We start from the raw sequence: 24,598 nt of genomic DNA, 5'->3' as shown, positions 1-24,598 counted from the left end.
CATAGGATCTCTTATATAACAAATCCTCTGAAGAATAAATTGGATGGCATATCTCCTTAGGAATTTCTTTTCTTTGTCAATTGCTCCACTTAGGTATTTTCTTTCTTTTATGAAATCCACTATGTAAACAAACCAAGACCGACCATCCACAGTGAGAAGGTTCACCAAATTCTGATAAATGGGCTTGCTTCTTTATTCTACAAAGAATGGTCGGACCCTAGCCATAGGGTTGCATTCTATCATGAAAGCCAAGGTTGCAAGGGTATCAACAAACCTGTTGTTATCTCTCTAGAAATATTCAAACAAGATCTTTTCAAAGTGTTCAATCACCTCTTCTAGATGTTCTTGATATGGCTTCAGTTTTTTATCTCTGGTCTTCCATTTTTCCTGTGTCTGGCAGATGACGATGGATGAATCACCATAAACATTGATCCTTTTCATTCCAATAGTCAAAGTAGTTTCGAGCCCCAAAGCACAAGCTTCATATTCGGCAATATTGTTGGGACAGGGAAAATCGATGCGGAACGATGAAGGCAAATAAAGGCCATCAGGAGCGACAAGAAATATTCTCGCACCACACCTCTTTTGATTAGCCGCTCCATCAAAGAATAATTGCCATTCATTAGCTGTGTCTTCTTCCTCTATTGTTGTGATTTCTTCATCAGGAAAGGCATCATCTAAGGATCTTCCATCTTCTTTGGGGTGGGCAGCCAAATGATCGGCTATGGCCTGCCCCTTGATAGACTTCTGAGTAACATAGGTGATGTCAAACTCTAATAGCAAAAGCAACCAATGGGCCATCCTTCCTATTAGGGCTAGTTTCTCGAGGAGGTATTTGATGAGATCCATCCTTGAGATCAAGTGCACTGGATAGGAAACCATGTAGTGTCACAACCTTTTCATTACCCAAATCAATGCAGCACAAGTTCTTTTCAAAGATGTGTACCGGGTCTCATATTCTAGGAATTTCTTACTGAGGTAATATATGGCATGCTATGCCCCCTATTTTGTCTCTTTTTATGCTAGCAATGAGCCCATAGAATATTCTCCCATTGATAAGTACAACAGAAATGGTTCTCCTTCCACCGGTGGTGTCAATACTGGTGGATTCATGAGGTATCATTTGATCTTGTCAAAAGCTTACTGGCATTGGTCATTCCATTCCGTGGGTTGATCCTTCTTCAGCAGCTTGAAAATTGGTTCACAGATTGTAGTCAACTGAGCTATAAATCTAATAATATACTGGATATGACCTAACAATCCTCATATTTGCTTCTCAGTCCGAGGTATGGGCATCTCCTGAATTACCTTGATCTTGATAGGGTCAACTTCAATGCCTCTTTCACTCACCAAGAAACCTAACAAATTTCCTACTATCGCCCCAAATACACACTTCTAAAGATTCAACTTTAACTAATACTTCTTGATTCTTTCAAAGAATCGCCTTAGTGTAGAAATATGCCCCTGCCGATTTTTTAAATTTGCTATCATGTTGTCCATATAGACTTCCATATCTTTGTTTATCATGTCATGTAATATGGCCGTAGCTACTCTCTGATAATTTGCCCCAACGTTCTTCAGTCCAAAAGGCATCACTTTGTAACGATAGGTTCCCCACGGAATAGTGAAGGCTGTCTTCTCTCGATCCTCTAGGTGCATGCTTATTTGGTTGTATCCCGAGAATCCATCTATAAATGATAACAAGGCATGCCTCACTATGTTGTCCACCAACACATCAATGTGAGGTAATGGGAAGTCATCTTTAGGGCTTACCTTGTTAAGATCTCGAAAATCTACACACATTTGCACCTTGCCATCTTTCTTCGGTACTGGTACAATGTTGGCCAACCATTGGGGGTACTTAACCACTTGTAGAAAACCTGCATTCCACTGCTTAACAACTTCTTCTCTAATCTTCTCACTCCATTCTGGCCGCATTCTTTGGAACTTCTACTTTACAGGTTTTGCCTTAGGATAGGTTAGCAATCGGTTTTGTATGATGTCGGGATCTATACCGGGCATATCCTCATAAGACCAAGCAAAGACCTTGGCAAATTCTTTCAGAAGGCTAATCATCTATTCTACTTCTCCGTCATCAAGGGTAGTGCCAATTTTTACTTCTCAAAGGCATTGATTGATTCCTAGATTAATAGCCCGAGTATCCTCACGGATAGGTTGGGCTTTCTTTGGTTTACACTGTTTTATTAACTCTTGATATTTATTAAAATCATCGTCAGAAAAAGGTGGCAAGTCATACTCAGAATAAAAAATTTCATTCATGAAAGAAGGAATAACAGACTCGACATACACGGACTCTTGGCTCTCCTCGAGAGGAGAGGCTAACACAAAATCATAAACAACAGACTCGACTACTGACTTGATAACTGCCTTGATGCTTTTGTCAGTTGTATTCAAGTCGGTTGACTCGATAGCATGAGTAAACTTGAAGTCTTCTCCAATGCTTGTCCAATTCAGGAGCGGTTCGACTACTCGATGGATGAGGAGATGTGGCAAAGGGCCTTCTTCTTCTGAGAAAGTTACTGCTATTTCTTCAACGGTGCAATGGTTCTTCTGGATAGGTGTCTACTTCTTCACAAATACCAGCTGATCAACATCGGGCTCTCGAAAATCTAACTTTCTAAGTGGTGAAGATTGGTGGAGACTACTCAATCCTCTTTTTATAAAGGCCATCTTTTCAAGCCTATTGAGGAATGCCATCCTGGTGCTTCGGTCACATCTTTGACCACCTTCACGGACCTTCCCATTGTAGTTGATTCGGGCACAGTACATGCAAGTCATTATTCTTTGTGCTCTTCTTTACTTTGTATACGCACTTCTTCCTCTGAAAGGACGAAGCTTGAGCTCATGCAGCTCTCGAGATCTTTGTTCTTATAGGAGGGAGAAAATGTAGCTTTTCAAATCAATATGAAGCTCTAGGCTCCAGGTGAGGCTTATCTTCTTTTCCCATTATCTTTTCAAGAGGACTCGAGGACTTGGTGTCTCTTTTGATCTGATCAATGTTGTAAGGTTACTAGAGGAAGACCCATTTTCAATCAGTGCAATCTCTACTATCCCGGTGATGCAACTGTCTTGGTCGCTTTCTTTGACTCGCATTTTTTATTGTTTTACTTCATGAGTTATCTAGTCGAACTCATCCTGATAGAACACTTCAAATCCTGGTTGCATCTTTATGGCGGTTTCATCAAACCATGGCTCGACATTTCTGCAAAAGGGGAAGTCTTCTCCTTCCCTTACAAAATATCCATTGAGAGTAGGGCAGTAAGAGATAGAGATTTTCCTAGCCATCCTTAATACTCTTTGCCCCTTGGTGGTCGAAGGAGTATACCCGAGACCATTATTTCCTTTGTTCACTCCAAACTAGGCTGCTTTGGAACTCCTTGATGATATTTTCCTAATCCCATGCCAGGAAAATATTACATATTTTTCATCATCTGATTCACTGGCGGACTCTAAATGGCCTCATAGTTAGCCGGGATTTCCTCCTTTGGAACTTCTTTGGCAATGACTGCACAAGTTGTTTCTAATTCGAAACCATTTAGTTGAACTTCCTGATCTTGTTTGAACTTCCCCATTTTCAATATTGGCCAATGTATTAACCACCTCAGAACTCCGGCTATTGTAATCACCTTTTCTTCATAAATGAACTTCATCTTCTAATGGAGACTAGAGGACACTGCCTTCGCATGATGAAACCAAGGTCTTCCCAAGAGCATGTTGAAAGATGCCGGTATATCAATGACTTGGAAATCAATATCAGACTTCACCTGGCCAATCTTTACGGTAAGGGGGAGGACGCTAAGGATTTTCCTCTTGGTATTATCCTAGGTCCATATGGTTTGGGTAGTTGGCCTCATTTCTTCCAGGTTGATGCCAATACTCTTTGCTGATCTCAGGGGTAGAACATTTAAAGCGGACCCATTGTCAACAAGCACCTAGGGAACCACCTTGTCAAGACATTCTACTGTGATGTGGAGAGTTCTGTTGTGCTAGGCTCCTTTGGGGAGCTCTGAATCTGAGAACATCAAGGATTGTACTGCATATGTTGCCCCTACTATGTGTGCGAGATGTGCCAAATTTATCTCAATCGGCACTTGGACGTTGGTAAGAGACTTCAAGACTACTTCACGGTGTGTGGGGGATGCCATCAACAATCCCTAAATTGAGATATTAACCTGCGACTTCTTAAGTTGAGCCAGGACTAGATTCTCTGGTTCTCTTTTCAAGCCACTAGTTCCGGCCTCATTAGCAATTGACTGTTCTACTGCTAAGGCCATGCCCTTGTAGTCTTTTCCACTCCGAGTCTCTATCACATTAACGGGTTTCTTTATGATGATCTCTATGGGATAGCAATCTTCATCATCACTGTTAGTTATGATGATTATCCCTACCATGGGATCATCATCTTCTTTTGATTCTCTCTCCCTGCTTGGGGTCGGAAGTTGAGGTCCTCCATAAATGTCGAGAGCCCTGGCCCACAATTTTTTAACCGCATTAGAAAGCTGTTAAAATGTGGCATCTACTGCCTCTGTGAATGTTTCGTCTGACCCTATTTCCTCTAGATCATTCAACTGCTCGTGGTAATAATGCTCACTAATAGTTACTTCACCCAGCATATTGCCAATTTGTTCTACTATTTCCTGGATCCTCAATGTGTTTGAGTATACTTCACATAACTTTTCTTCCATCTCTAATGCGGATTCCCGTTCGTCCATATAAACTTGCATCGGCTCTCCAGATTCTCCATCATTTTTTGAATCTAATGTAGAATCATTCCCTCCCATGCAGAGGGAAGGCTGAATGCCACCTATCGGATAAGCTATTAGGTCATCACTACAGATAGCACAGATTTACAAACATGTCTGGTGATTTGGTGAATAATATTCTGACTCATTATCATTATCATTGCAACAAGGCCCTTGGTAGTCATCCCAGTCCGGATACTCATCATCCTCTTAAGAATCAGAGTCACCTCCATCATTCTCATCCTCATTCTTGTCCTCATCATCTTTTTTAATTGCTCCCTAACTTGATTCTTCATTTGATTTATCATTCTCTGTGTCACTCCCTATATGGATTAGGGAGGTGTACTCTTTAATCTGCTCCCCTATGGCCAATGCAGTTACTTCTCTGAGAAGATCATTTGTAATCTCTTTAATTATCTCTGGATTGTCCCTTGAAGATATAGTGGGCCGAATTAGAGAAGTGGGATCACCCTCTTGACCTTCTTCTAAAGCATTCGTTGATCCTATTGATGAGGTCATCTTTAGGGAATCTGGTAGTGCCAGCTTATCCTTCGAATTGTACCCATCCGTCCATCCTTCTTTTGGGTTTATACCGAACCTTGAGAATGAGATTGGTATGAGGGTGATGAGGGATACGAAGCAGGGTGGTATAAAGGTGATGTGATGTAAGAGGTGGGATATGAAGATTGGGGGTGATAAGATGAAGAAATTTCTTCTCCTTCGTGGTATGGTGAAGGTTGATGATATGGGGGAGGTTGGTAATCTGGTGAAGGTAGGAGGTATGGTGGAGGCTGGTAATGTGGTAAAGTGGATTCTTCTGTTGATGAGGAAGGATGAACGGTGGGAGTCCAATCTTCTGATTCTTCTTCTGATGGCTCTCTTCTTTTAGGAGTCCTTATGGATTTGGCCCTTTGACTCATGATTTTCCTGTAAGCATGGGCATTCATGTGATTTTTCTGAGCTCTAAGTATAATGAGTTAAGTGGGATCACTTTCTATGGCTTCTCCATCTAGATTGTTCACATGATTGGGAAGTGGATTGGTGTTGACATTGGGAGGTTACTTGACCTTGACTTCAATGGTCCTATTGTCAACCAAATCCTAGATTGCATGTAGGAGACCTATACATCTTTCAATGGTGTTTCCTTTCTGAGTATGGTAAGCACAATACTCATGGTCTCTGGACCAACCTGGAGGAGGGTTGCTAATTACTCTTGGAGCCATTGTCCCTAGCAATCCTTGTTTCTTTAACTTTTCATATACTGCCTAAGGGTGTTAATCAGTTCGGTTTCGATTTAAACGGTGTGGATCGGTTCGATTCACATTTATTTGACTAAAACCATAACCGCACCATTTAATAAAATGTTCCACTTTTTGAAACCGTGACTGTTTAGTAAACGGTTTCGATTTCCATGGTTTCTAAATGGTGTCAGTTTCAAATTTTTAAATGGTTTCGATTTTGGTTTATTTCATATGGTTTGTAAAATGGTTCACAATTGGTTTGTTATAACTTACAACCATCTCTAAACTGAAGATCGGCAACCACAAATAAGAGATTCTATATTAACGATGGTATGTCTTAATTTGATAATCTAGTGCTATTTCTTTGCATGGCATTTCTCAAACATATACAATTAATATCACACAACATCCAAATCTAGCCTTCTACAACATAAAATATTAAAATGATAGGTGGCTCAGCCAAAACACCCCATCTGTGATAACAAATAGTAACATATATGGATTACAAGTTCATGATCTAAAGCCTAAACTTGAACTGAATTGCAATAAATCATACCAAAGCAGGTTGGACACTTAATTTAATTTTTAATTGTTATACAAATTACTGGCCCTGCTTTATTTAATTGTTATACGGATTAATCGGATTGATTTAAATGGTTTTAAACAGTTCGGTTTAAACAGTTTCAATTTGATTTGAAACCAATAGATTTCGCGGTTAAAATCGCCAATAGATTTCGCGGTTAAAATCGACCCGACCCGTTTAGCTAATCAGCCTGAAACTTAAAACAATAACCACACCATTTACTAAATAGTTTTACGATTTTGGTGTAAATAGATCGGTTCGATTTCAGTAAACGGTTTCAGTTACAAATTCACATCCTTAATACTGCCGTCACAGGCATTCCTAAATTAGAAAACTGCCTTCTTAGACGAGGGGCCTTCTGGGAGGGTGCATCTGCTTGTATCACAAATGGTTGTGAAGAGGTGATATGTGAGACTGACTATTGGACCGCACCTACCACATTAGTTTCGGGCCCCTTTCCCCTTCCAACTCTAGTGTTCTTGCTTGCATATTGGGATGATCCTTGATACTGAGCCTCTCTCAGAATTCTGTTTTCCATGCTTGTGCCGGTGGCTATTAAGGAGTCAAAAGTCTGTATATGTTGGTAGTAAAGAACATCATAATAAGGCTTTAATAAGTTCTTAATCGACATTTCCACTTGCTCTGGTTCTAAAGGCCAGTCTACCATTTTGGTAGCCTTATCCCTAAACTTCATTAAGAAGGCGGTGAATCCTTCCTTAGGTTGCTGTCTCAACGTCTCAAGCTCCCGATGTTTCACATCCACTTCGGTATTATATGAGTACTGCTTGGTGAAAGCTTTCACCACTATTATCCAATTTTGAGTTTGAGCAGTCTCTAACTGCATAAGCCATCTCAGTGCAAGTGCTGATAGGGTTAACATGAAGGCTTGCCCCATTTGGTTGTCTATAAGTTACCATAACTTAGCGATGCTGAGGAAGACTTTGAGATGAGCCTTGGGGTCCCTTGACCCATCAAACCTGTTGGTCTGCCACTTAACCTTCTTGGGAATCTTGGCCCTAGAAAAGAAACTCATTTCATTTGAATCCACTGTTTGGTTTTTCAAACTCTTCCCTGTTTGGAGCATATTTTCTAATTTTTCTAACTGCTCTATGACTTTTCTTTCTCTCTCCATTTCTGGAGGTTCCATCCGGATGTGTGCTGCAAACTCCTCTTCCTCATCTTCAATCACTATCCTAGGAGGAGGGACCTTGGAGTAGGTTCCCCATTGACCATTTGGATGGGTAGGTGAGGCTCCTCTCTGACCGGTTGGCCTAACTTGCTTTGGTTCTCCTGAGTCAACTCAGGAAGAATTCTCGCGATGACCCATAGGTCTATTCTGATCCAACTCTCCTGTGGCCTATGCTGGTTCAGCTCTAGGAGGGTTCTAAAGTGTATGCAATATCTGGGCTATTCCTCTCTTGACTTCAGTCATCTCTATCTGCAAAGTCTCTATGGGATGGACCCATGCTTTCTCGGGTCATTCGGGGTTGAGTGGATCCATGCTAACTGGGTTGTAATCACTTATTGGTAGACAATCTCAGAGAAACAATGGGGTTGGCACTAGAATTAGGCGAGTCATCAAATTACCTTGACATGTCCAAATGGACAGCGGAGAATACTTGAGGTGTGGAATTGTGCCTGAACCAAAAATGGTTTAATTTAGGATTCTTGAATTTCCCACCCCATGTTCACACATTCACTAGATTAACAACCAATGATCCATCTAAAGTTAGTCCACTTGGTAGTAGGGAGTGGATAGGGGTTGATGCCCCTAGTTCACTCAATGCCATAAGCGGGAGATTCATACAAATGGTTTGGCTAGAACATCCCTATTAATACATTCTTTGCCAATAAAGTCATGATTTCCTTAATCATACCCCACTAGGTGACTTTCCTTTTAGTTTTCTTGGGTCTTTCAGATAATTCGGCATTTTATGGGACTTTAATAGAAGTCAGCCCGGATCGTGTATGCCAAATCATCTATATTTCATTTCTAAGGAGGAAGGACACCCTTTATCTGAAACCCACTTAGGAGAGCATTTCTTTATGACTAGAATACATCATAAGATTATTCCTTTTCAAGACCGCAAACAAATTTTACTGATCATCTTGTGGCGTTCCTAGTGTTCTCCATCTATTTCCTATATGATGCGAGTATGCAGTGGATGCAATAGGACCGACAAGGCTTCCTTGACAGGATCTATATATGTAAGGTACGTGATCCTTTTGATATACCCGTGGGTACGAGATCAAGGAGGCGACTTCCTTGCCCATTACTCATGACTACATACGAGGTTAAGCAACTAGCCACGGGGTGGTGAAACCGTGAGTGATTGTGTTCAAAAGTGTAATGCGGGAATATCATTATTCGATCTCAAAATGTCATAAAGTACACAGACCTGCTAGTACAAATACAAACATCCTCACTGTTTAACAATACCCCACACCCTTGTATAGGAAGCAGCTACCATTTGCTCACAGAGCACCCTCAATGACTTGCATTGACCTCCCCAAGGGTGTAGGCATGATAGGGAGTCCCTCACCAAATGATTTCACTTCGAGTACGATACATGATGTGGTTAGCGAATATAATTACAAACATAGGGTTAGCCAAACATGTTTTCAAACAGATGTGGTGAAAAATATTCTTGCATTTAATGGTAGCATCTAGAGTCGGAAATTTGACATTTATCCCTAGTGGAGTCACCACTATGAGGGTAGCGGCCACATATGAGATTATCTCTCTTCCCCTTTGGAGGAGCGAAAAGGGACTTGCATCCATTCCGTCCTCTCTCCTCTCTTTCTCTTTCATGAGGGAGGGGTGTGTCGTGTGTGCTTTGCTTGTGGGCCCCGCACCACTGTACCGTCACTTAGAGATACGTGGAGGCCTATTTCATAAGTGTAAAGTACATCATTCGAGATGGAGATTTGATGATGGTCCAATACGGGAATTAGGATTATGCAAAAGGGGTTTGGAATCACTAACTAGGATTATGGGCCTAAGACCTGGGGCTACACCCAATTCTTGAAAAAAGGGGCCAAAGTTGGTCTGGTCCAGAGATTTAGGGTAAGTGTTAGGTTACAGAATTTGGAAGGTGTTAGGCACCCAATCTACTCGGTTCAACCGGTCTTCCTACTAGATGCTTAAGAACAAACATTTTCCATGATTATTCTTATCCTGCATGCATGGCTAAGTTATCACACATATATACATTGACTGAATTTAAACGACTATGTACACTAAAAAAAAGTCTATATAAAGTCTACATTGAGCTAATTCTGTTGAAAAATTATACCTGAGCTTGACCCTTGTTTCTGGTCAAGAGGGGTGGGCCCCTGATTAGTATCGGCTCGGGCTGTCTTTCGGATTCTCCTAGCTCAAGGGAAGATGGTCTTGACCTCCAACTTCCTTTCTCGAGAGATGTTGACTAAGATGATATTCGGACAGAGTTTTTGCTAGGAACGGTTAGTTTCGGATTTGGATTCAGACAGAGCATCGGCTAGGGAAGGCTATTTCGAATTTGGATTCTGATAGGATTCGGCTAGGGAAGGCTATTTCTAGGTTAAGATGAGGTGACACTCCGATAGAGCTTTCGCTAGGGATAGGATATGGGAGGGTTAGGCTGAGGTGGCACTCTGAAAGAGCTTCCACTGGGAATGGCTATTTTTGAAAAGATTCCAGAGGCACTCAGGTAGAGCTTCTACTGGAATGGCTATTTTTGAAAAGATTCCAGGGGCACTCGGGCAGAGCTTCCGCTAAGAATGACTATTTTTGGAAAGAAATGGATTGACTTAAAAATAGATTGAAGATCTCCAAAGCCCCGAAGAACACTTTGAAGATCCGGACAGAACTCCGGATCTTGACAAAGATCTCTTCATAGACCTGAAGAACCTCAAGGGGGGAGGGATTTCTACTTCTAGTAAAAACCAAGAACACTCAAAGGAGGGAGGCTAAAAACATACTATTTTTGGCAAAAAATTGATTGGACTAAAAACTTGGATTGAAGATCTTCAAAGTCCTGAAGAACACTTCGAATATTTGAACAAGATTTCAGAACTTGACGAAGATCGCTCCAAAGACTCGAAGAAACTCAAAGGGGGAGGAGAGGAGGAGAGAAGGCAGAGCTTCTCTCTCTAAGGGTGGTTGTGGGGTTGTGATGTTGGTGTGTAAATCCAAAGAAGGGGTATTTATAGGATTTTCAAACCAATAGGGGGGAGAGAATTTTTAACCAATGGGTAAAAAGTGGGTTTTTGGACTAATGGGAGGAGAGAGAGTTTTTAACCAATGGGCAAAAAGCAGATTTTTGGACTAATGGGGGAGAGAGAATTTTTTATCCAATGGGGGCAAAAAGTGGGTTTTTTTACTTTTAGAAGGAGAGAATTTTTTTGCCAATGGGGGTAAAATGTGGGTTTTTAGACGAATAGAAGGTTATGGTGTAGGGTACGCTAGCTGAGTAGTGCACACAAGGTTGGGTCGAGGTGCACGGGGCATGATAGGCATGGGTGAACGGGTGGCAGGCATGGTTCAAAGGTGGGCAGGCATGGTGCATAGGCTGGGCAGGCATAGTGCATGGTCTGGGAGAGCATGGTGCACGGGCTGGGCAGGCATGGTGCAGGGGCTGGCCTGCAATTGCATGCTGGTTGGCTTGTAGCTGCGCACGAGCTGGCTTACACATGCGCGGGGTGTGCAGCAAGGGGCACGCGGAGCAGCACGCAGGGGTGCATGAGGCAGCACGTGGGGATGCGCACAGGGCTGTGTGTGGGGCTACTGGCTGGCAGGCCAGCGTGCGCAGCATCCGTGCTGGCTAGCCTGCTGGCCAGTGTGCGCAACATGCGAGTAAAAAATGTGATTTTCTGGTGATGATTGCGTGAGATCAAATGGTCCAATTTTGACGTGCCATATATCGTCAGAATCATATTTCCGAGTACTATCTATCTGTATGGTCATCGTGACCCGATCCCTTCGTATGTAAAAAGTCAAAATTGGACCCTCTTTTCTCTCACGTAGGATTTCTAGGGTTTTTATGTAGGGGATGAATTTAGGGTATTTGGGTAGGTGGGAAATTTTTTCAGGTTTCAAGTTGGCTTGCTAGTGTGCACGGCATAAGTACGGGAAAATATAATTTTTCGGGGATGATTGTGGGAGATCTGACGGTCCAATTTTGACGTGCCATATATCGTCGGAATAGTATTTTTGAGTAATATCCATCTATATGATCATCTTGACCAGATTCCTTTGTATATAAAAAGTCAAAATTAGACCCTCTTCTTTCATCTTCGGGTTTCTAAGGTTTTTTAGGTAGGGGATGTTTTCGAGTTTTCTTAGTCAATCATTATCTCTATTGATCGAAAGTTTGAAGTCGCGTCCAAGATCCGCATCTCATCATAGCCGGAGGAGGGTGACAAAATTGGGTGTCTATAGTATTTAAAGTAGTCCCTCCGATATAACTCCCGCTCTACAAGTTTCACCACTCCAATCCCTCCCTTAATTTGACTGAAGGGGACTAATTATACTCTATCTTCGTTCTAGTTATCAAAAAACCTCTTGAATCCAAACTTGATCTCCATAGCTCCAGTTTAATATTAATTCCTTCCACTATCTCATCTATCAATATAATATCATTGGTGAATAGCATACACCATGGGACCGGGTCTGAGATGTGCCTGGTTAATTCATCTATTATGAGTCGAAACAAATAAGGGCTTAGAGCAGATCCTTGGTTTAACCCAATTGTAATTGAGAATTTGTTACTTTAACCCTATGTCGTTTTGACACTCGTTACCACTCCCTCATACATGTCCTAATTATTTCCACATGGTTATTCATGCCCCTTCTCTTCTCTAGGACGTGCCAAATGAGCTCTTTTGTTACTATGTTGTAGGCTTTCTATAGGTCAATAAAGACTCTATGGAGTTCCTTTTTGTGGGCTCTAAATATTTTCATAAGCCTCTTGAGGAGGTAAATAACTTCAGTTGTGGATCTCCCTGGCATAAAATCAAATTAGTTCTCCGTTAGCTTAGTTTTCTCTTTTTAGTGGGTTTTGAGTAATTTTTTCCCATAGTTTCATGGTATGACCATTAGGTTTTACCTCTTATAGTTATTGTAATTCAAGATATCCACTTTGTTCTTATAGATTAGCACTACAGTGCTTCTCCTCCAATCATTCGGTACAACATTTGTACTCAAATCTTGTTAAATAGCTTGATAAGCCACCCTATGTCCTAAATAACAATCAATTATAAATTAAAACATGAATCCAACCTTGTTATACCACCTCAACCAGACATCCAACTACCATGCTTAACAACTCAAACACATTCTCATAGTCACACGTACAAAATCAGTATCATTATTCGAAGTTCATCACATCGTTCCATTATCATTATACCAACTTCTACTTTTCATACTAGCTCAAAATAATGTTATTCACCAAATAAACATCTGCATTACTTAAGTACAACATGCGCATTAGTATATTAAACATTTTATAGTCTATAGTGAAAGTGAAAGCATTAAGGTATGTCCCACTCTCATTCACATCATCATGCTTTACAACATTCAATCATACAACAAACACACGGGGAGATAATTCAGGTAAAGAATCACTCATCACATTTCACAGATCAACCAAACAAAGCAAACATATATCACTAAAAGCAGTAATTCTGCAAACACATTACTCTAAAGCAACAATTCCACCTGGATTACATTCCACTCAAAAGCATAAATTTTCACATAAGGGCACACAAGGCAACTCAATTCATACACACAACCCAATACATTACAACATTCATGCATCTCATATCTTCTCGACAATTAATATTTTAAGCTCCCTTGTTCTCATTTTGTAGTTTCTTGACTTGATCTCTCATTTACACGATTCTTTGGCACTCGCACGTCCATAGACATCCATAGCTAAGCAAGCAATTAAACTGCTTCTCTTCGTTGCATAGGTGAAGTGAATTGGCTGTTTTGAACTAGGGCTAAGTGAGCCAGAAGTGAGCCAATTTGGAGTTTTTGTTCGAGTGAGCCGGGTAGTAGCTCATAGGCTAAGTGAACGGGGAGCTACGGCAGATCGAAAAGCAAAGATAGGCGCATAGTTCAGTGATATACGGCCGAAAGAGGGAACTCGGAGAGGTCCCGATCAAGTTGTTTTAAAAAGCTAGGAGAAGTGAACCATAACTACAGTTCGAGTGAGCGGGTAACCAAGCTATTAAAGTAAGCTTCCATCCTCATTTCTTTTTCCCTACTAGGTGAAAATCAAGCACAATACCATCAACTTCTTTATTCCACCTCTTTTGGAGTCGAAGACAATTTCCTTCTTGAAGCAATAGAAACTAGCATAATGATGGGATAACCAATCCATGCCTAGTATCCCATTAAAATCGGACATATTCAATAATATCAAATCAGCAATTAGTTTTCTACCCTCAACTATCCCTGTAATGGATTCTTACACCTTATCTGTAATCTTAACTCCATAACATTGTCCATTGACAAACTCATGGCCTCAATGCAAGGGCCTCTTGACTCTAGTCTCCCCGATCATGTCTCTCGGAAACCAATGTTTCAACACATTGCCTCTTGACAAGGGTCTCACCCAAGCATCTCTTGGCAACCTCACCATAATCTAACCATTCCCAATACTAAAAACCAAACTATTTATTAGCAACTCTTCTATAATAATGCTTCCTTAGAAAAAATCAATTTAAAACAGTTGATAGAACCTATCCTTCTTTACTTATTTCAATTAAAATACTTTAACTAGCCATGCACATGCATCCAGCTCATAACTTATCAGTAACTCCTTATCATAGTATTCTAATAAAATCAAATAACATGCTGCTCAATTGATGTAAAGTTCAACCATATACATTCATACCATCTTAATCTATGGAAAATGTATTAACAAGAAGGGTGGACTCTACAATTGGCAAATATTTATTTCAACGTGTGGTTTCTTGACTATGATCTCAATAGAAAACGTGTCTTGGGAATCAAGGCCTCAATGTGCTTCTCTTGATTATGTCTTCACCAACAATGTATCTTGGCATTTATTTGCCTCACAATGTGGCTTCTTGACTCCGGTCGCACTATTTAAGTCTCTTGACTGCGTCTCATCCAACAACGTGTCTTGACACTTATTCGCCTTAACGTGTGACCTCTTGACTTTGGTCTCACCATTTAAATCTCTTAATTGGGGCTCATCCAACATCATCTTTTGGCATTATAGCCTCACCATGTGGTCTCTTGACGGTCTCACCAAACATTTCTCTTGGCATATCCTTGCCTCAATGTACGTTCTCTTTACCTCAGTCTCACCATTTAATTCTCTTGACCGGCTCTCACCTTTACATGTCTCTTAGCAATTACCCACTTTACCTTGTGGCCTCTTGACCTTGGTCTCATCATTTAAGTTTCTTAATTGTGTTTTACTATTAGGACTCTTGACCAGATCCCACCATTTAGGACCTCTTAATCAGGTCTCTCCATTTAGGACTCTTGACCAGATTTCTCCATTATGAATTTTGATCGGATCTCACCATTTAAGACTCTTGACTGGACCTCACCATTTAGGACCCTTGATCGGATCTCACCATTTATGACTCTTGATTAAGTTTCACCATTTAGAACTCTTAACCGGATCTCATCATTTAGGACTTTTAACCGGGTCTCACCATTTAGGACTCTTGACCATATCTCACCATTTTGGACTCTCAATCGGTTCAGCTTTAGATCTCTTGATTGGATCTCACCATTTAGGACTCTTAATCGGTTCTCACCTTTAGATCTCTTGATTGGATCTCACCATTTAGGACTCTTAACCGGGAATTATAGTCTTTTCGTGTAACGCCCCCAAATCCGGGAGAGATATGGGTGCAGGCCCTCACGGGCCACCGTTAATAACGGTATAAAAAGGACCGATCAACTTTAAAACCTCAAAACATTGGTCAACTAATCATGGGCCCACATTTACTATTCATCTTACTATTCACGGGACCCACCGCGCTTCCACTGTGCACTCTGATCAATTTCATCAAATATACATAAAATCTATCAAACTCATATATACAAATCAAATCATGCACATCATGTACCCTATGTACCAAATACAATAAAATATGTTTAATCCTCCAAAAATACATTTTCTCAATTCTCCTCAATTGACCTTTCCTCTATGCCAACCCACACCTGATCTGTGAGACATGAAACTGTAATGGGGTGAACTAAAGGGAATTAGGTCAACAAGATAGAACATGACATAATCACACTTACTATAAAAATACATATACTTAAATTTTCATTCTTTTCTCATACATGCATAAAAACATCTTTTGTAGCATGTCAAAATCTCTTGTTCATATCACCTCACCGAGTAGTTTATTGACCTGTCTCAACTCCTCTCCCTTGTCTTGCTCTTGAGCTCAAAGGATCTGGATAGTATATTGACCTGGGGTCTCACCTCCACGTTTCTTGGCGGATATGGAACTATGCTTTAAACCTCTTTCATGAATTGTGTTTTAAAACTGATTTTCATATATAAAATACATACATATATACTATAGAGAATCTCATGCATATCAGGTGAATCATGGGATAGTCCACTTACCCTTGATATAGCTATATGTACACAAACCTTCCCTTATCACTGCTTCCTCATCCCACTTCCTAGCTCCCAGTCTCTCTTTTATCTCTTTCTCATAACTCCCTCTAACTTTTGTTTTTCCTTCTGTTTCTTTTTTCTTTCATTTCTTTCTTTCCCTTCTTTCTTATAGATCTTTCTTTTTCTCCATTTACATTTCAGTTAGTGCATAATTAGTGTGTAACTGAATGTCTTTTATTATTGTTATCATTATTATCACTGTTATTACTTTTATTATTATTATTATTATTATTATTATTATTATTATTATTATTAGTAGTAGTAGTAGTAGTAGTAGTAGTAGTAGTAGTAGTAGTAGTAGTAGTAGTAGTATTTAGTTTTTCTAAAATGTAGAGGGTCCTCCTTTTACTCAACCCTCTCTCTCTCACAGTTTTTCCATCTTCATTTATTTTATTTTTAAAATCCAAAACTGATTTGAGGAGGAAGTATACATGCACACTCCCTCCCTCTTTCTCCTCTTTGACTTTTGTTAATTTTGTTTGTCTTTACTTCCATCACACTTACACACACATCACTATCATTTCTCTTTTCTTTCTTTTATTTTTCTTTTGTTTGTTTTATCCATAAATGAGGGAGGTGAGGGAACAGGTGGGTTCCACCTCAGCTTCTTCCCTCTCTCCTTTAATTTCCAAATCAATGTGAGGGAAAGCCTACTCGCATAACCTCCCTCTTCTTTTCATTTTTATTTTCTTCCTCATTTTCTCTTTAACTCTTGGGCTAATTACATGGGATAATTTTGGGATAATTACATTTTGCACCTTGCATAGTCTAGACATTTCCTTTGCTAGACTGGTAAGGTTCTTTTTCCTATTTAAGGGCTTGAAAAATGGGGTAATATGAACAAATGACCCTAAAAATGTGTAATCTAGAGGATGCCCAATAAGGGTGTAATAACCTTTATCTCCTATACTGCAAAGTGTGGGGTGAAGGGAGTGGAGAAAATCTAGCTATACCACTAGGAGAATCTATAAATATTCTTGTCGATCTCATGTACTTTTTTCATTTTTTTTTTTTCGCTAAAAATTCATTTGTATTAAGAAGGGAGAAAGGAAAAAGACAAAAGAATATACAAAGAGACTACAAAACGCTTGGAATCAGATGACAACTATTCCACGTTCGACATTGTCATCAGCAGAAAAGACGACACAACTGAAACCAAGCCAACAAAGCAGAAACTGCTACATTATTTAAAACGGTATCTAGGCCAAATTTGGCTATCTAAATCCAACTCCATAGCAACAAGCGCAGGCCAAGATAAAATTGGAGAAGATAATTCAAATTTGGCAGCTGACTTAGTGAGGAAGTCTACAATCAGATTTGCTTCGTGAAGGTAGTGAGTAATTTTCCAAGTAAGGGACTACAAGTATGGAATCAAGCTCATCCACCTCTGTAACAAACTCTAGGGAACTTTCCAGTTAGAGATAAGTAACACCACAGCCACCAAGTCGCTCTCTATCCATAAGTGCATGACTCCCATCTCTCTAGCAATTTCCTGGCCATAAATAACTGCTAGAATCTCAGCTTCAAAATTTGTATGCACACCCAAAAAATGACGAAAAGAATTCATTACCTCAACTTTATTATTCCGAAAAATGCCCTCTGCTCTTGCCTTTCCTAGAATCCCCAAAGAGCACCCATCAGAATTAAGCTTGCCCATCCTGGCGGGGGAGGACACCAGAAAACTTCTAAAACCTCCCTTGGCTTATAATGCATCCTGAAAATGCCCAATCACCTAGCATAGAGTAGTGAATCAAAAGAAAGAGGGGAGCCAGTGGATGCCACTGCCTGCAAGTTGATTTCACTCTTTACCATCGTAAAACAGTGCTTAGCAGCTTTAGATATCTCCTCAAAGTGTCTAGCATTCTTTTTCCTACCATATAATATAAGGCATAAGAGTGAAGCCACTCACCCACATGCTTCCAAATTGAGCCCTCTTTGCTGATTGTTTCCATCACACAATGGAACTATCCATATCCACAAAGGGAAACCACTGAACACCAAATCCATCACAAAATCCCTCCACATGCTTATCGCAAATTCACATTTGCAAAAAATGTGAGTAAGCGACTCCTCCTCTTTAACACACAAACAACACTGGGATGCAATCATAATACCTCTTCTGCTAACATTGTCGTCGGTTGGTAATTTATTCTGAATTAACTACTAAGCAAATATAGCTTGCCTTGTCTGAATACAAGAATTCCAAATAAGAGCATACCAACTGATTTTTTTGATGTTTATCCCTAGCTTCTTCCCATGCAGATTTAATAGAGAAAACACATGAAGAGGTTAAATGCCATAAACAAGAGTCGTCTACATTATGAATGAGAATTTGCTTAGCTTTCTCCCATATATTAGCAAGAAAATCTGACTCAATCGGAGGGAAGTGCCACGATGATTGATTAATAAAGTCAGCCACTTTTACCTTCAATCCAAAGAAGAGGGAATGATATAGATTTGATTGCTCCGTGATAGATTTTGTATCCAACCATCGATCCAGCGAGAAGTTATTTTTCCCCCATTACACACAATCCATTGCTCATTCTCAGATACAAAGCTCCACACCTTCGTCAGACCAGGCCAAATGGAAGAGGATTTATACCCCTATCTTAGCGAGCCATGCTCTTTAATAAATCTCTCCTTGAAGAACCTGCTCATGATGGAATCTTCGTGCTTGATTTTCCAAGCTAGTTTGCATAAGCAAGAAAAGTTCACCTCTCACAGTCTTCTAATACCCAGACCACCTTCCCTTTTAAGCTTACACACATCATCCCATTTCACCACAATCTTCTTTGGAACCTCCATATCATTTGACCAAATAAAATTCTGCATCCAGCGTTCCACCACCTTCACTATCCCTTCAAGCCACTAGTACACAGAGAAGTTATGGATTGGAATACCTAATATAACTGACTTCGCTAGCTCCACCCTCCCTACTATAGAGCGAAGCTTTCCTTTCCACCCTTCCAATCTACCTTTTATCTTATCTAGAGGAAGTAAATGGCAGTTTTTCACTCTACATTTAAAGATCTCCACCTCTAGATATATAGTGGGAAGGGTAGCCGCTGCCATTCCTAGGTACTCCATAATAATTTATCTTCTATAAGGAGCAATCTTCCCAAAAAATAGCTTACTTTTCTCAAAGTTTATCTTCTGACCATAAAAATCCTGATACTTGGATAAAAAATCATGGAGTTGTTTCACATATCTGGCTGACCCATTCATAAATATGAATATATCATTTGTGAAGAGCAAGTGGGAAGGAGTAACTACACCTTGAGGTGTAGTAACTACACCTCTCGGCCCGACAAAAGTCTTTTTCCACAATCGCCCAACAGCTTCTAAGAAATAGCCCCGAGAAGTCGTAAGGCCTAGGCAAGCTATCTGCATCTAGCTCCCACACTGCCTGCTTGACTTCCTCCCAAGATGGAATAACATCAAAGAAAAGGTTGTCATCATCTAAAATAACCTTAGGAATCTGGTCGAGCAGTTCATGATGTGGAGACATCGGAACTTCAGAATGAAAATTCTCATAATACTCTATCATATAGCTGGCCAACTCCTGCTGATCAGAACCCAAGAACCATCATCTTGATGCAGAGAACTAATCTGATTTTTGGATCTTCTAATCTTCATAGAGAGATGCAAAATTTTGAATTTCGATCTCCATTCTTCAATCATTTGATTTTAGCTTTCTTAGACCACATCTTCTCTTACAATTTAGAAGCATTCAAGAGTGAAGTTTTTGCATTAGCTTCTTTATTAAAAAGAGCAACCGTCATTCCTGCCACATCAATAACATCTTGCACCCTTTTTAACTCTGTAGTTGCCTTATTCACCTCCTCGTTCGAATTTGGGAAAGCCTCTCTAGCCCAAGCCTTAACAGCTACTTTCACAATTTTAATTTTTGGGCCAATTTAAAAATGGGATTACCACTAACTAAGACCATGCATGCTCCACCATTGACTAAAAATGATCATCCTCCATCCAAAAGCTATGAAACCGAAAAGGGATGTTCTGAGGCTTTGGAATAGCACTTGACTGAATCAAGAGAGGGGCATAATTTGAGGATGAATACGTAAAAACACGTTGGGAGATATTGTTAAACTCATCAATCCACTACTCATTGTAAAACTACGATCCAAAACTGCCATCACATTACCCCTTCTATGATTATTGGACCATGTATATTTTTTCCCTTGTGATGGACTGGGAAGAAGCATACAAGCATCTATCATGGCTTGGAACTCTGCTGCTGACCCAAAATTAAAATTACCCGGCCCTCTTTTCTCATAGGACATTAGGATAGCGTTAAAATCTCTAATAACTAGCCACAAAGTTGAATCTACAGATACAGCCACAAGATCGGACCATAGAACCCTACGCTCAAGTTTAAAACAACTAGCATGAATAAAAGACATGAGAACTATTTTACCCATCCAGTTGACTTCTACAGTAAGTGGTTGATCCGACATTGAGACAAGTGTAGGATGCACCAAACCCCATTTCCAAATGATATAGAGGTTAGGCACCCTATCCTGATGAATATTATGAATAACTTTCGCAGCATATCCCAATTTATCCAAAAATAAAGCAGGAAAACTACTAATCTGAACCATTGGTTCAGCCACACATAAAACATTTGGGGAAGACACTCTCAACAAAGATTGCAAATCCCTCCTACCAGCCTCCTTTTTCACACCATGAAATGTTCCAGAAAAGAACACACATGATCAACAATTTTTACGGCAAACCTTGTCAGACCTTAAAGCTTGACCGCCCCTTTTTTCCACCACATCAAGGCCATTGTCAAGAATAGCAGCTTCTTCATCTACCGCTTCCACCTCCATCATAGCAATCTCCTTCCTACTCAAAGGAGCTTGAATTGAGGATTGGGGGTCTCTGCTGAAAGAAGATTGGCCACCCCTTCTCGCCAAACCTCCACGGCCAACCCTAAGGCCACTCTCACCCTCTTAGGACGCGAGGAAAGCCTCACAGCATCCAGGGGCAGACCCCTCACTGCACCATCCTGGTCCTACATGTCCACCAATCTAGATTCTGAAGAGCTCCCAATTTGGCTCGGTTCTTCTTCCTCCATACATCTGCATGGTCTGAAACTGAACCACACTCTGAACTAGTCTTAGAACCATATTGATCCACATCATCATCACTAGAATCCTTATACATAGCCTCTCTACCATGAGCTAATCCATCCTTATCTGATTTGGAAAGAATAGGACTAGAAGAGTCCAAATCAATATAAATCTCCCCCTCCTCCACTCTAGGTAACTGAGGAGAATTATTCAAAGAAAGAGTAGCAACTGTACCCCCTCCTAAGTTTGGTAACTACTGGGAATATTCCTGAATATTTCTTTCCAAAGTAGAAGCAGGTCGACTCAACGAGTTGGCACTTGCCGAGTCAACTTCATCTTCCTCATACATTGGACTAGGAATCCCCACCTTGTCCAAAGCATTCTACCTCTCATACTCTACCTTCTTATGGCGACAAGCATTCACGTTATGTCCCATCGGCTTACAATAGCCACATTTGACAATGTTATCTTCATAAATCAACCATTGATGGATGCTAAATATCATTGATGTCCCCAGCTCAAGATGCTCCACCTGAACCTCCTCAACATATATTGTAGATCTAGAAGCATCAACCACTACCAACACTTGAGCAAAGTACCCCAAAATACCTTGTCTGGTTATTCTATCCAGCACTACTGGGCACCCCACAACTTTCGCAATTGAGAGTAGGACATTCTCATGCTAGTACTCCAAAGGGAGGTCTAGAAAGCAAACCCACACCAATTTTGTAAAGAATTGTCTCTCGTGGATATTGAAATCCAACCTCCACTTTTGAAATCTAACCAATTGTTCTCCCAAACGCAAAGGACTTCTTCTCCAAATAGCCACCTTATCACCTTCGCATTAGAACTAAAAAATTACATAACCTTTCCCCAGAGGATGCATCACCACCCCATGACTCTAGTTCCAATTATCTTTAGCCTCCTGATGCAGATCACCCAAAGAAATTAGATGAAATTTCACCTGAATAATAAGAGAAAATCTAATGATTTTCCTCTTAGCTTCATAATCCTTTTGAGGAATGATAATCCTTGTGATATTGCCTGCCTGAATTAGCTTAAGGAGGGAGTCGATTGCAGGCCAAGAAGCCAACCCCACAGCCCTCGCATATGATTGTTTAGGAACATTAGGTTGAGGCGGTTCTACTGCCTGCTTCTAAGGAGGAGGTCCACGATCCAATGTTTCTCTATCACCATTATCTGCATCATCTTCCCCAGTCCTCCTATCTTCCACATCGCCCCCATCCTCCGTCGCAGATAAGTCGATGAACCTTTATTTCTTAGTGGAGGAAAACAGACATTACACATAATAAAGTATCGTTCATATAGAGTACCTAATCAATCTCCCATTCTGAAATGAAATTACAAGGCATAATGTTGGACTTTATTTGATATACTATGTCAGCTATATCTCAAGATGGTGCTTTATATCCAAGTGATGAACTAGAAAGAAGATTCAAGTTTTTAACTGAAGCGTATAGAGGAAACATGGTTTTAGTGCTTGGTATTCGAATAGGTATTGACTATCAAAAATCGACATGTTATTGAAATGGATCGGTATTGAATTGCCCATATCGGATAAAAAATACCCCTATTTCTTCTTAAAAAATGATTTTTTAAATTTTTTTTTACCCTAATCCATACCATTCAATCAATATTGTATCAACCAGGTATTAGGATTGGAGACTTGTTAAACCGATGTGGATCGCTTATATGGATGATCAAATACCGATACTTAGAACCATGAGAGGAAATTCTTCTCTTTTCTCTATCTTGAGAAACTAAAATCCTACAGTGAAAGAAGATGGTAACCAAGGAACGAAAATTTTCTGTACATTCTGCACATGATCAATAGCAGGTATGATTACTTTGTTCCTCAATGACTTTAACTCTCTAATGCTTTTTTCCAATTTTCTCCTTTCTCATAGAGTGCCTTTTCTTTGGTCGTTTATCCATTCGAGTTTGGTGGTGATTCAGAGTTGATGAATGCCTCATTGTCATCTATCCCCCCATTTTGTTTTGGGACTCATTTAGATGTAGAAGAGGATTCTTTAGAAATAGTATGGGGTGCTTGGTTCTTAAAAGCTATAGCTAAATCTTAATCTTTCTTAGTTCAGACATCTCAAAACGCTGTTGACCTACTTCAGAAGTTCCCTTGATGATACTCATAGGTGGACTTGGTGACTGTGGAGGGGATGGTTGAAGCCTCGCCTCTCTCCCGTAGGTTGTCATGCCACTGTGTCCTCTCCTGAAGACATGTGGGGGGCTTATTTCATGGGGCTTTCACCTCGTGTAGAGACCCAATTATAGCACCCTCCCTTGGATATGATGACTCACAAATTGAGGACATGACCTTTCGCTTCCAATCAACAGAGATGACAACTGACTTAGGTAACCGAACCCCAAAACACTCCCTACACACTCAGACACCCCAGAAACCCTAGAAACTCTAGGCAAGAGAAACAAAGGGTCTAATTATGACATCACATATACAAAGGAATCCAGTGCATAATGACCATATGGATGGATAGTACTAGGAATCACAATTCCAATGACATATGGTCCATTAAAATCAGACTGTCGGATCTCTCACAAGCATCACTGAAAGACAAAACCCATCAAAGCCCTTGGATCAGAATCTAGGTTTATTCCATAGAATATTCCTACACTCCACCAGCCCCATGCACACCTAGCCCTAAACACACACCCATGCATACCTGGCCCCACACACACACACCCATGCACAGCCAGCCCTATGCATACCCAGCTCCATACACACACCTATGCACACCCAACCCCACACACACCCCCATGCACCCCACCAACCCCATGCACACCCACCCCCATATGCGCACCTATGCACAGCCCTCCCCCAGCCACCACGTGCCACTTTCGAACTAGCCCCCACAGCTCCACGCATGCTAGCCCCCCACTCCCTAGCATGCCCCCGGCGCATGGCCTAGTGGCCATGCCTCCTATGTGCGCACTCCCGCATTGCCGTAGCCCTGCCTGCCTTACAAGTAGCCCCACCTGCATATGTTGTGCCCCACCCCTTGTGTGCCCCCTCCACATGGCCCGGGGCCCTTTGGCCCCGCCCACATGGTCTGCAGCCATAAGGCCCTGCCCACATGGCCAGCAGCCCCGCCTACCTTATCGAGGGTCCCATGCTCAGTGCACACACCCACCTATAGACCCCTCACCCAGTGTAATTTTTTCCTAAAAATCCCACACCCCCCCATTAGTGTACCACCCT

This window comes from Macadamia integrifolia, unplaced genomic scaffold (genome assembly GCF_013358625.1).
Source record: "Macadamia integrifolia cultivar HAES 741 unplaced genomic scaffold, SCU_Mint_v3 scaffold1605, whole genome shotgun sequence".
NCBI classification, from domain to species: domain Eukaryota; kingdom Viridiplantae; phylum Streptophyta; class Magnoliopsida; order Proteales; family Proteaceae; genus Macadamia; species Macadamia integrifolia.
The sequence above is the reverse complement of the archived record's forward strand: the minus strand, read 5'-3'. Positions refer to the sequence as shown.